The 13,225-nt window shown below is 43.7% G+C and overlaps 1 long non-coding RNA gene across 1 annotated transcript; it reads right to left on the minus strand.

Annotated features, from left to right (window-relative positions):
* LOC142740439 (uncharacterized) lies at positions 1 to 11,557 on the minus strand. Its single transcript, XR_012880670.1, has 6 exons — positions 11,085 to 11,557; positions 10,375 to 10,479; positions 2,842 to 3,130; positions 1,495 to 1,554; positions 955 to 1,014; positions 1 to 122 (listed from the first exon to the last, which is right to left on the minus strand). It is a non-coding gene; the product is annotated as an uncharacterized LOC142740439 (long non-coding RNA).
* Between the last annotated feature and the right edge of the window lie 1,668 nt (positions 11,558 to 13,225).

A 13,225-nucleotide genomic window follows, 5' to 3' on the forward strand; every position in this document is an offset into this window, starting at 1 on the left:
CTCTCCTACTATATATCCTAGGCATTAGTTGGGCGCTCTCTGTATTCTTTGAGCAGCCCGCCTACACCTGGACCTGAGACCATGATAGAGCTCCTCACTGTGCGGTTCCTCTTTTATTACTCCTGGAAATGTAAGAAGAAATTGACAACTGCGTGCTGCTATTTCCTTTTGTCATTGGCCATGGTCTGATACTATACAATCAGTGCTGATAGTTTCAGAATTTTTAGGGACATGGCCTATAATTGTTGTATGATAAAAATGCATAGAAAAACTGCGATAATTTGTGCCAAAACGCAAAGTGAAACATGGTCAATTCACGGTTTTTGCTTTCATTTTCACAAAAAAATGTAATTAATGGTAACGGGTGAACACGGCTTAAGGAGTTTTTCAGGTCACAGATACTGATGTAGGTGACAACTTATCAGCGTGAAAATTCCTTGTATTATCTTTTAATGAAAATAGTCAAGCACGGGCGCACATGCATAGAGATACACCGGCTTATATGGGCCCAGGTTTGTCCTACCCTCTTTGCGGCTTGGTGGTGACAACCTACGCAGGACTCCTCTCTCCAGAGAAACTACATTGTTAGGAACCAAGGCGGTGGGGAACTGGCCCAAAGGTCATGGGAAGGAAATGGAGAGGTAAACAAACATCACGCCCTTCTGTCCTCAGTAGCTAAATTTGGGCACCATAATTGAGGGTCCTGCTTGATCTTTGGTTTGGGTCCCCTATGTTCTATGTATAGCTCTGTATCCATGAGTAGGATTATGTTTGGTGAACACCTTGGTGTCAAAAGACTAAGAGTATTCATGATAACTATGACTGCCTCCAAGTGCCAGGTATCTATCTGCTTATATGACATGAAGGAGTCCCATCTGTTTTCTGACCAGATAATTTGGGATGTTTATGAGTAATAATCATGAAAGGTAAATTAAAGGAAAGATAGATCAATACCTGAGTGTTGTATTCAGGACACTGCGCCGGCACCAGCACTTCTGGGACAAATCGAGGGATCTGTTGAGAATAAAATACAAAAGGTGAGATACTTGGTTTCCCCTTTAGACTCTGATAACTATCGCTGCCTCCAAGTGTTAGAAGTTACCATTCTGCCTAAATCACATGAAGGAGCGGAATCAGCCATATGTAAAAGTGTGAACTGTTGTTGGGGAGTTATGGGGAGTCGCTACTTTCACCATCGCATATTCACTCAATGAGTTCATGAATAAAGCTTAAATTGCAGGTTCAGTTTTATACTCAAATATTTTATCTTTTGGATAAGTTTGTGAGGACCTGGACCCTTAATAGATACCAAAGAGGATAGATAGATAGATAGATAGATAGATAGATAGATAGATAGATAGATAGAATATAACCAGTCTGGTTTATCCGGTTTACAGAATCAGATATTCTATTAGTAAGATGTTTGTTTAATTAAACAGAATGAAGCAATGAAATACACATAATAAGTAATATGAATGAAAAAATAAATCTGACCTGTTTACTGTATTCAAGGCACTTCCCAGGAAGTTGTGGCTCTGGGTCTTGTGCCATGACCTGTTGAGACAATATGGGAGAATATCATATAAAAGTCAATACCCACAAATTCAGTTTACATCTGTCTATAAGTATATTATTAGCATCTATTAGATCCATCTCAGTGAAAGTCTAACAGCAACATCTTCTATGAGTAAGCAAATGTAAACCTCCCTATGGAGGCTTATGCTACAGCTTCCTGGCCTTGAGGATACATCTACTGCCATATACATACAGAGTTTATATTCACTGTAGCCTGAAATGTGCAATAACATACAATAATATCATTCTTCTTACTATAGCACTTTATATTAATCCTCTTATATTATTGTCTATAGAAAATACCTCAGCGGTATGCCCCATGGCAGAGTTAGTTGGTGAAGGAGGTGGTGGTTGTGACCTCCTCATATATACTCTGTAATCTGGCAAATGTGGAACATGAACATTGAAGGGGTTTTCCGGGACTTTAATACTGATGATCAACCCTTAGAAAAGGCTATCAATAACAGATCATTGAGGGTCCAACTCCCAACATCAAGCTGAATGAAGGGGCCCCTTTACTGCTTACCAGGCACAGTGCCGTACATTTTGTAATGGCTTTGCCTGGTACTGCAGCTCTCTAAGCTGCAATACTTAGCACAGCCACTATCAAATGCATGGAGCTTTGCCTGGTAAACAATAAAGAGAACATGGGGCTGACCACCAGGGGGGTGTGGCCCCTTTACTCTGATTATGGGGGTGGCAGGAGTAAGATCCACGTCTGATATTGATGGACTATCCGATATTGATGGACTATCCTAAGTATAGGCCATCAATATTAAGGTCATGGAAAACCCATTGAAAAGGTAAATAAGACCATTTTATACAAAGGACAGAACATACATATAAAATGATAGAGGATCTGACGTCTCTCCTGACATGTCTGTTTTAGAAAATACTTAAGAATTCACATTTCCATTCACACATTACTGATAGCTGCAATTTTCAGGAAATAGGAAGTTGTAACTTTAATGGGGAAATATGAAACCTTGAAATCTGAATGTAAAATCCACATGTTCGGTTGTTACTTGCGTTAATAGAAACATGTTACTGGATCTTGAACTGTTTGTCTAAAAAAAAATAACCCAACCCCCGACAAAATTCCTTCTACAATTATATATGTGGTGAGATGTTTGTGCGGTTAGAAATTGCTGCAGTAATGTCCAGTGTGAATCCGGCCTTATATGAGAATTTCTAGAGCCTATATATTTTAGTAACATGTATAATTAATAACACTGACATTATAGCTGATAAAATGCTGCGTCTTACCTGTCAATCACAGTCATCACAGTCCTGGTCCAGATGTTATTGCCAGAAATGGTAGAAAAAGCCAAAAAAGTCATGAGCTGTAGGATACACTGATCAAATATCAAGTGCAAAGTGAGTGTAATCCAGCTGCACATAGAACCTAACGACTAGTACTGTCTATGACATCATCAGTGACATCATAAGTGGCTGCAGTATCTGTTACATCATCGATTATCTCCTACTACCTGGATAGACTGTCTGTGTATACACTGAATATAGGCATGTTACATGGGACTGCTGTTTTATAGACCTGGAAGAAAGATACATGTGTTATTATAGGGGCTACGACTATGAACATGTAATGTATGAAACGTGTAATCTGTTACTAGATGGATATAAACTGTTATACTTATAAAGGATATATTTGATTTAATTTCGTTTCAGTTCTGGATTATCTAATTTTTAATGCTCCATAAAGTTACCAAACTATTATCCGCACACCGAGAGTTTATTAGACACATGCACGGCCTGGTGAGCAGATAAACTTCTTGTTCGTTTGTGTGAAGTCATGTACAGATGTAGCAATCCTTAACGGCCTTTTACACCAGCCAACATCGTTGATCGGTGCTCATTTGCTCCTGTCACACAGAGCTATGTATGGGGACGAGCAGTCGTTACTCTGAACGCTCGTCCCCATACATTATTATCATGTCGGCAGTGTGTCTCCCTGTTTACACAGAGAGATGTGCTGCCGACAACGATAATATTTAACTTTTTTTAAACGATACGATCAGCATATGATCGAGCGTTTGCGCGTTCATCTGCTGATCGCTGTGCCCTGTTTACACAATTATAGGGAACGAGCGTACTATGAACGTTTGTCTGTCCGATAATCGGTCAGTGTAAAAGGGCTTTTATCCTGACTCTGATAACTTGCTGCGGCGTTGTAACTTAACACTTAAGCCATTAAAAACCAGTGAAAAAGTGAAATGTAAGTTTCTTGCCACTGTGTATTTAACACATTAAGTCAAGTTAAAGATCTCTACATCTGTACATAGAAAAAGGCCATACTTACAAATGTTTCACACACTTGCACCCCATTATTCATTTATTTCTATTGAGGCACTTTACTCATTACTGCCCCCTATTAAAATGATGGGGGTAGGGAAACGGACAAGTGAGCCCTAATCTACCCGCCACTCTGTCCCTGCCTACTTGCAACGACCCGCCCTAGGCGACGGGGTACAACTGGGCGGCGGTCCCTACGCTCAGTAAGTGCATGAGACAAACAGACAAGGGTACACAAAGCTAAGGGAAATGGGGCAGTTGCCCACGGCAACACCGTGAGCAACAAGAGTGGTGAACGAGCCGAGTCAAACCAGGAGTGAACGAGGTACCAAACGCAGAGCAGGAGAGTAGTCAGTAAGCCAGGGTCAGTATGGAGCAGGATCAAATAGTCAGAAGCTGTAGCTGAGCCAGGAAACCACACGAGAAGAATCACAAACAAAGGAGGAACAGGAAAGGCAGGTAAAAAATAGACAGAGGGCGGGAGCTAGCTCCGTCTGGCCAGGCTGCGATAGGCTCTCCCACTCCTAAGCCTGCCATCCTGAGTGGTTGAAGATGGAGTCAGTCTCAGAGGCATAGACTCAGGTGCAGACTGATTACCTATGGGCGTATACACAGAAGTTGTGCCTGGCAGATCCTTTACAGTACCACCCTTTTATGAGGGGCCACCGGACCCTTTCTAAGTGGACCTGGTTTATTGAGGAAACGAAGGTGGAACTTCCTGACCAATACCCCAGCGTGAACATCCCGGGCGGGTACCCAAGTCCTCTCCTCAGGCCCATATCCTCTCCAATGGACCAGGTACTGAAGGGAGCCTTGGACCATCTTGCTGTCCACAATCTTGGCCACCTCGAATTCCACCCCCTCAGGGGTGAGAACGGGAACAGGAGGTTTCCTCGAGGGAGCCAAGGACGGGGAGCAGCGTTTAAGGAGGGAGGCATGAAACACGTCGTGTATTCGAAAAGATGGGGGCAACTCCAGTCGGAAAAATACAGGATTGAGGACTTCAATGACCTTATACGGCCCAATAAACCGGGGAGCAAACTTCTTGGACGGGACCTTAAGGCGCAAGTTCCTAGACGATAACCACACCAGATCCCCGACCATAAACAAGGGGTTAGCAGACCGTCTTCTATAAGCCTGAGTTTTTTGTACGCTCTGGGACGCCTCTAGGTTCTTCTGAACCTGGGCCCAGACTGTGCACAGTTCCCGATGAACGACCTCTACCTCGGGATTGTTGGAACTACCAGGTGAAACGGAGGAGAACCGTGGATTAAACCCAAAATTACAGAAAAAGGGTGAGACCCCTGACGAGTTACTGACCCGGTTATTAAGGGAAAATTCGGCGAGGGGAATGAATGAGACCCAATCATATTGACAGTCAGAGACAAAACACCTTAAATATTGTTCTAGAGATTGATTAGTCCTCTCCGTTTGGCCATTAGTTTCAGGATGGAGGCAGAGGAGAAGGACAGATCAATCTCCAACTTTTTACAGAAGGCTCTCCAAAACAATGAAACAAATTGTACCCCTCTGTCCGAAACAATATTGACAGGGGCCCCATGGAGACGCAGGATGTGTTTGACAAATAAGGTAGCTAACGTTTTGGCATTGGGTAGTTTCTTGAGGGGCACAAAGTGGCACATCTTACTGAAGCGGTCTACTACAACCCACACCACCGACTTGCCTTGAGATGGAGGCAAATCGGTGAAAAAAATCCATGGAGATATGGGTCCAAGGTCTCTGGGGAATGGGCAAAGAACGTAGTAAGCCCGCTGGTCGGGACCTGGGAGTCTTGGACCTAGCACAAACCTCACAAGCGGCGACGTAAGCCTTAACGTCTTTAGGCAACCCAGGCCACCAATAGTTTCTGGCAATGAGGTGTTTGGTACCCAGGACGCCTGGATGACCCGATAGTGCGGAGTCATGATTCTCCCTAAGTACCCTTAGCCGGAATTGCAGGGGAACAAACAGCTTGTCCTCAGGAAGGTTCCCGGGAGCTGAAACTTGATCGGCCGAAATTTCAGAGACTAAATCAGAATCAATAGAAGAAATGATTATACCAGGAGGCAAAATACAAGAAGGATCCTCCTCCGAAGGAGGGCTGGCCATGAAGCTACGCGACAGAGCATCGGCCTTAATATTTTTAGACCCAGCCCTATAGGTAACCAAAAAGTTGAATCTGATAAAAAAATAGCACCCATCGAGCGTTACCTGGTGCCTAGCCCCCTCCAGGAAGTGGCGCCACTCTTTAAATGCCCTTTTAATGGCTAATAGTTCGCGGCTGCCAATATCATAGTTACTCTCAGTGGGCGAAAACTTCCTGGAGAAGTAGGCACAGGGACGGAGATGGGTGAGGGACCTGGTACCCTGGTACAAGACAGCCCCCACTCCCACCTCGGATGCGTCAACTTCCACGATAAATGGCTCCATTTGGTTGGGCTGAACCAGCACCGGGGCCGAGATAAAGCACTTCTTAAGGACCTCAAAAGCCTGGATAGCCTCAGGAGGCCAGTGGAGGAGATCAGCACCTTTGCGAGTGAGGTCCGTAAGAGGCTTAGCGATGACCGAGAAGTTAGCAATAAATCTCCTGTAATAATTAGCGAACCCCAAGAAACACTAACGCCTTCAGGGAGGCAGGTTGGACCCATTCCGCCACAGCCTGGACCTTGGCGGGGTCCATGCGGAATTCATGAGGAGTGAGGATTTGTCCCAAATATAGTATCTCCTGTACCCCAAACACACATTTTTCGGTTTTCGCAAACAGTTTGTTTTCCCGAAGGACCTGGAGCACCTTCCTGACATGCTCAATGTGGGAGGACAAGTCCTTGGAAAACACCAGTATGTCATCAAGGTACACTACAAGAAACACCCCCAGGTAATCTCTTAAAATCTAATTTATGAAATTCTGGAAGACCACGGGAGCATTACACAACCCAAAGGGCATGACGAGGTATTCGAAATGACCTTCGGGCGTGTTAAACGCAGTCTTCCACTCATCCCCCTCTTTGATGCGGATAAGGTTATACGCCCCCCGTAGATCAAACTTAGAGAACCATTGGGCCCCCTGAACCTGATTAAAGAGATCAGGAATCAAAGGAAGGGGATGGTTCCTTACAGTGACCTTATTCAAGTTACGGTAGTCAATGCATGGCCTAAGACCACCATCCTTCTTCCCTACGAAGAAGTAGCCAGCACCTACCGGGGAAGTAGAGGGGCAAATGTAACCCTTGGCCCGGCATTCCTGGATATACTCTCTCATGGCTTCACGTTCGGGACAAGAAAGATTAAATATCCTACCATTAGGGAGCAGAGACCATTCTTCCTGCGGAACTCTCTACGTTGTCGGGGGGACACGGAGGCTCCGAGTTGCATAGGTACCTCCGAGTCTTCCGTGGAAGAGCGAAGCAACGGGACCTCGGGAGGCATCATGGGGGAGTCAGAGGGGAAAACACAAAAACGTTCAAGTTGTCGTTCCCTGATACGTCGGTCAAGTCGTACCGCTAAAGCCATAACCTGGTCTAGGGAGTCAGAAGAGGGATAGCTAACTAGCAGGTCTTTCGGGGCGTTCGACAGGCCCAACCTAAACTGGCACCTTAAGGCAGGGTCATTCCACCGAGAAGCTACGCACCACTTCCTAAAGTCAGCACAATACTCCTCAACAGGTCTCTTACCCTGACGTAAGGTCACCAGCTCACTCTCAGCAAAGGCAGTCCTGTCAGTCTCGTCATAAATGAGTCCGAGAGCAGAAAAGAAACAATCAACGGAGGAAAGTTCTGGGGCGTCAGGAGCCAAGGAGAAGGCCCACTCTTGGGGCCCTTCCTGGAGCCGGGACATAATTATACCCACCCGCTGGCTCTCAGAACCTGAGGAGTGGGGCTTTCAGCGAAAGTAGAGCCTACAACTCTCCCGAAAGGAAAGAAAAGTCCTCCGGTCCCCTGAGAACCGGTCAGGCAACTTGAGGTGGGGTTCAAGAGGTGAGGTGAGGGGCACTACCATGGTAGCGTCTGGCTGGTTGACCCTCTGAGCCATAGCCTGGACCTGTAGGGAGAGACCCTGCATTTGCTGAGCCAGGGTCTCAAGGGGGTCCATAGTAGTGTCAGGGACCAGGGTAGACTAGGTATAGGGCTTGTGATTATGTAATGATGGGGGTAGGGAAACGGACAAGTGAGCCCTAATCTACCCGCCACTCTGTCCCTGCCTACTTGCAACGACCCGCCCTAGGCGACGGGGTACAACTGGGCGGCGGTCCCTACGCTCAGTAAGTGCACGAGACAAACAGACAAGGGTACACAAAGCTAAGGGAAATGGGGCAGTTGCCCATGGCAACACCGTGAGCAACAAGAATGGTGAACGAGCCGAGTCAAACCAGGAGTGAACGAGGTACCAAACGCAGAGCAGGAGAGTAGCCAGTAAGCCAGGGTCAGTATGGAGCAGGATCAAATAGTCAGAAGCTGTAGCTGAGCCAGGAAACCACACAAGAAGAATCACAAGCAAAGGAGGAACAGGAAAGGCAGGTATAAATAGACAGAGGGCAGGAGCTAGCTCCGTCTGGCCAGGCTGCGATAGGCTCTCCCACTCCTAAGCCTGCCATCCTGAGTGGTGGAAGATGGAGTCAGTCTCAGAGGCATAGACTCAGGTGCAGACTGATTACCTATGGGCGTATACACAGAAGTTGTGCCTGGCAGATCCTTTACACCTATATTTCACTTATATTATTACACTTGCACATACACTATTCATTTATTATTTCTTACTACACATCCCATGCACCACACGCCACTCCCCTCAAGACTAGTGGGATTATTATTTAAAGCACCTGCTCACCCCCCTTCATCAGCGTTTCTGACCTGGCTGTATCCATTTGTAAGTATGGCCTTTTTCGTTGTTTTATATATTTTGTATATATGTCCCCTTGTTTTTATCTGTTTTGTCTGTGCATCAGGAGCTTTTCGTTCCAGTTAGGGAGTTAGGGACTCGCAAGTCTGGGGATCCTTGTCGTGGATTGCGAGCTTGCGTCCTTTTTGCCAAAATTGATCACTAATACCCCAGGTATTTTTCATTATTACTTATATTTGCTTCTTTTGGACACAGCCGGGTCTTTGATGCTGGGAGAGCATGGTGTGTTGTTGTTTGGCATAGAAGCAGGGTAGCCCGCTCTATGAATTATCAAGGCGTCACAAATAGGCTTCTACATGGCAATACACGTTGTGCCTCATGACTTACACACTATCTCTCCATGTTTCACACACTTGCACCTCATTATTAATTTATTTTTATTGAGGCACTTTACTCATTACTGCCCCCTATATTTCACTTATATTATTACACTTGCACATACACCATTTATTATTCTTTACTACACAACCCATGCACCACACACCACTCCCCTCAAGACTAGTGGGAGTGGCTATTATTATTTAAAGCACCTGCTCACTCTCCTTCATTGGCCTTTCTGACCTGGCTGTGTCCATTTGTAAGTATGGCCTTTTTCGGTGTTTTTGTATATGTCCCCTTGTTTTTATCTGTTTTATCTGTACATAGAAGCTGACATATTGCAGAACAATTACATCAATAGTGTCACTTATATAAATTGGATCCCTGTGTAAAACTGTCACTTCTGCATTTAGAGGGGTTGTCTCTATTATTACAACCTTGTTTAGAAATTACGTATTCTTTTTATTCTGGACGCTACAGACACTGACCAATAGGCAACTATTTAGATAGACTAAGTGCCATTTATAATATTAGTATCGTCTTTTGGCCCCTCATATTCCAGCCCCCAGTGAGACTTTTACCTTTGCAACCCCTATTATTATGCCCTTGATGATTATACACCGTTCAGTCATAACATTAACCCCTTAAGCCTTCATTGGAATAACTGTACATCAGATTATCTTACATTATGCCATCATGACTTACAGTTACGTCATGGTGATTGTGCGGGCACATAAGGTATTTTTATATGAAGATGCCACCACAGATATCCTCTATTTTTATGGATACAAAATCTATTTACTATTGTTTTAACATTGATCTTTTTGTGCATTTATAACATTTGTAACAATAATATAAATGTAAATGGGTCTTAAAGGAGTATTCCCAGCTTACACATTAAGGGCATGATCAAAATCTTATCTTCAGGCGTATTTCAGAGCTAAAATGCTCGTGTTGCGCTCCGGAATTAACTTGAAATACACCTGCAAACTGCTTCCCATTGTTTTCATAAGGAAAATACACTGTGTAGTTCATATGAGGTGTGTTTCTTCACTGCTGAATTAAAAACACCACGTAAAAAAATGGTTTGTAAAAAAGTGACATGTCCCTTTATTAAAAACACCTCAAAACAAGCTTCAAAAATACTTGGAATATCAGTTCTAAAAACCGCCTGGATTCAGAGTCTGGTTGTGTTCAGACAGCACCAGTATCTTTGGGTGCTCGAAATAGGGTCCCAAACCAGATATAGGTCAAGAAATGTATTCTGCACACCTTGATTGCGTTCAACAAAATTTTTTTTAAATTTATTTCTCAGGGTAAATGCCAGAGGATATACGTGCAACGTCAACGTTTCGGTCGTGAGACCTTCGTCGGGCACTGAGGAAACATATACATGTAATTTATAGCATATCATATGAGTTTGGAAAATTACCATATAACACATAACAGGACATGTCATTCATAGACTGAATATAACATTGAATATAACATTGTATATACAAGCTAGGTCAATATTTGCAAAATTAGAAAATAAAGTTAAAAACAAGAGTATAGGAAGATACAGTTACAGACATCTTTGGAACAGTCGCCATATCAAAGGGAATGGTAGTAATAGTACATGTGTATATAGGCTAGGGCTAGTATTAGTACATTTGTCAACATCCAGTATTCCCTGCTCCATGTGGATGAGTGGGGGTGCCCCTTGTACACGGTGATCTATGCAGAGGTTAAGGAATCAATGTAAAGTTAAATGTAAAGTTTAAGCTGAACTCAAATTGGCAAGAGTAGAGGTGCATAGTAAAGAGCACAGGACTACGTTGTAGTTAACAGGTAGGTTATAACACTTATAAGTGGTGATCCCAGAATGCATTACACAAATGAAATACATGAATAAAATACATGCAACTCGAAGAGTGGGAAGCCATGAGTACAAGGTGCATCAAAGGATGTGGGCACCTTTGTAGAAAATGATCTGTACATACCTGAGCCGTACTGGGGACTGAATCAGTGTTAGTATAGCGATTGTAGTAGCGCAGCTTACAATTGAATATGGCGGCTTACCGCTCTTCAGGGCGCTAGTAATCCCTAGTTACTTCCGGTCTTATGTATGCTGCTTGGAGGACGTACGTGATAGGTTGGAACGCATCGGCCAAGATGGACGTGCGTTCCACCGTGGAGTGCATGTGAGGCGTGGAACGCATGTGCATGCTGTGAAAGTGATTAGAATATGTTTAAAAGATAACATTTTGCATGGACTCCATTTTGTATGGTAGGCATCCATTTTGGATCGTTGGAATCCATCTTTTGGCCTGAAGGAGCCATCTTGAGATTAATAAGTAAAAAGTAAATGTCAGCAGATGTCCTGAAGCAATTCTATGTTATGTGTTCTTGAATTGAATGTTTTATTACTCTTGTAAGGAGCAGATCAAATAGCCTTGGCCTGAAATGTGTGTCTTCCCATGGGACAAGGTTCAGGCCATGTGGGGCTTGGAGGGTGAAGAATTATTATAATGCATTGAAATATTCTCATTGGCTGAATCAGAGTCCTTATCATATTGTAGATGATTGGCTGAAACCAAAGCCTACACCTTTCCTGTCATTATACTTATATACTTGTTTGGATCAATAAAGATCAGAGAAGGATTTTGAGCATACAAGCATGGTCTCTTGTGTCATCTTTTCTCTCAGATATATATATCTATTACCTATGATTTGGAAACGGGATAAATCACTGGAGGGCGGGTATCGGTTGACATACCCATTACAAATTTCAGTCTAATATATTTTGGCCCATGATTGCGTTAACACATGCGCAGACCATTCATGGAGTCTTTGAAGTCGAGGTAATTACTGCCGCGCAGTGGGGGGGCGCTGTGTCCTGGTAGACACAATAAAGTAAGAACACGGTGTATGAACTTGTAAGAGATCATATGTAGATCAAATTGAAACCGTTATGCTAAGGAAATGAGGAAATAGTTGTAATCAGCTACTTAACAGCGCCATCTTGTGTATGTGTCAGGTAGTGGACGAAATGAAATCATGTGGATAGTAAAGATAATGACAGAATATGAGCTAGTTGGCTCTGGTACGCCCTATAGTAAAAAAGGATACCGTGTCAATAGACGTTGTTCGCTGGTCGTGAGAGGAGTACCCCTTGTAGTACATATAGGCTCAGAAGGATTCATCGGGTCTGAGATTAAAAGAAGATGCAGATTATGATAATGTCAATTTCGGAATAACTGTACAGCATATTTACACTTGGATATACAACATAAAAATACAGTTGAGGTGTATCACCATAGTCTTCTAGGTAGTAAGTGGCCTAACGTCAGAATCCTGGTACTGTTTAAAGGAAACTGCTGATTTCATACTCCCTATTTAGACCCCTAGGTTCCAGTGTCTGGAGTTTATGCATCCAGTATGCCTCCCTGCGTTTAAGTTGATTTATCCTATCACCCCCTCTTCTTGGTGCTGGAACATGTTCGATGACTTGGAACATTAACTGAGATATGTTGTGTTTGTGTTGGGCAAAATGTGCGGGAATGGGAAGTAATGTTTTGCCGCACCGTATATTAGATTTGTGCTGACTAATTATTTATTTAATCCACTGGGTGGTTTCGCCTATATATGCCAGCCCACAGGGACATTTGATCATATAGACCACGTAATTGGTGTTGCAATCAAAATGGTCTCGAATCGGGATGCTCTGACCAGATAAGGGATGATGAATTTTATCTCCCTTAATGATATGCGAGCATTGAAGACAGCATCTACATGGAAAGGTGCCCATCTTTGGTGTATTCAGGAACATCTAGATGTTTTTTTGGATGATCCAATGTCTGCCCTGACAATTTTATCTCTGAGGTTTTTTTTTTTTTTTGAACAGGGTAGGAAGGGGGATTTGAATTCCGTGACTTGCGGGTAGGCCTCCTTCAATAAGGGCCAGTGCTTCCTGATGATATGATGAATCTTATATGCACATGGGTGGTAAACGTGCACAAAGGGGATACGTTTAGGTTTTACCTGGGTACGAGGGGAGCTGGGTAATTGGGCTGACTCTAAGACTCTTTTAGGGTAACCTCTTTCTAGGAACTGCGTTGTCATGTTCTCAGTCCTCTCTTTG

Source organism: Rhinoderma darwinii, chromosome 2 (assembly GCF_050947455.1).
Source record: "Rhinoderma darwinii isolate aRhiDar2 chromosome 2, aRhiDar2.hap1, whole genome shotgun sequence".
Taxonomy (NCBI): domain Eukaryota; kingdom Metazoa; phylum Chordata; class Amphibia; order Anura; family Rhinodermatidae; genus Rhinoderma; species Rhinoderma darwinii.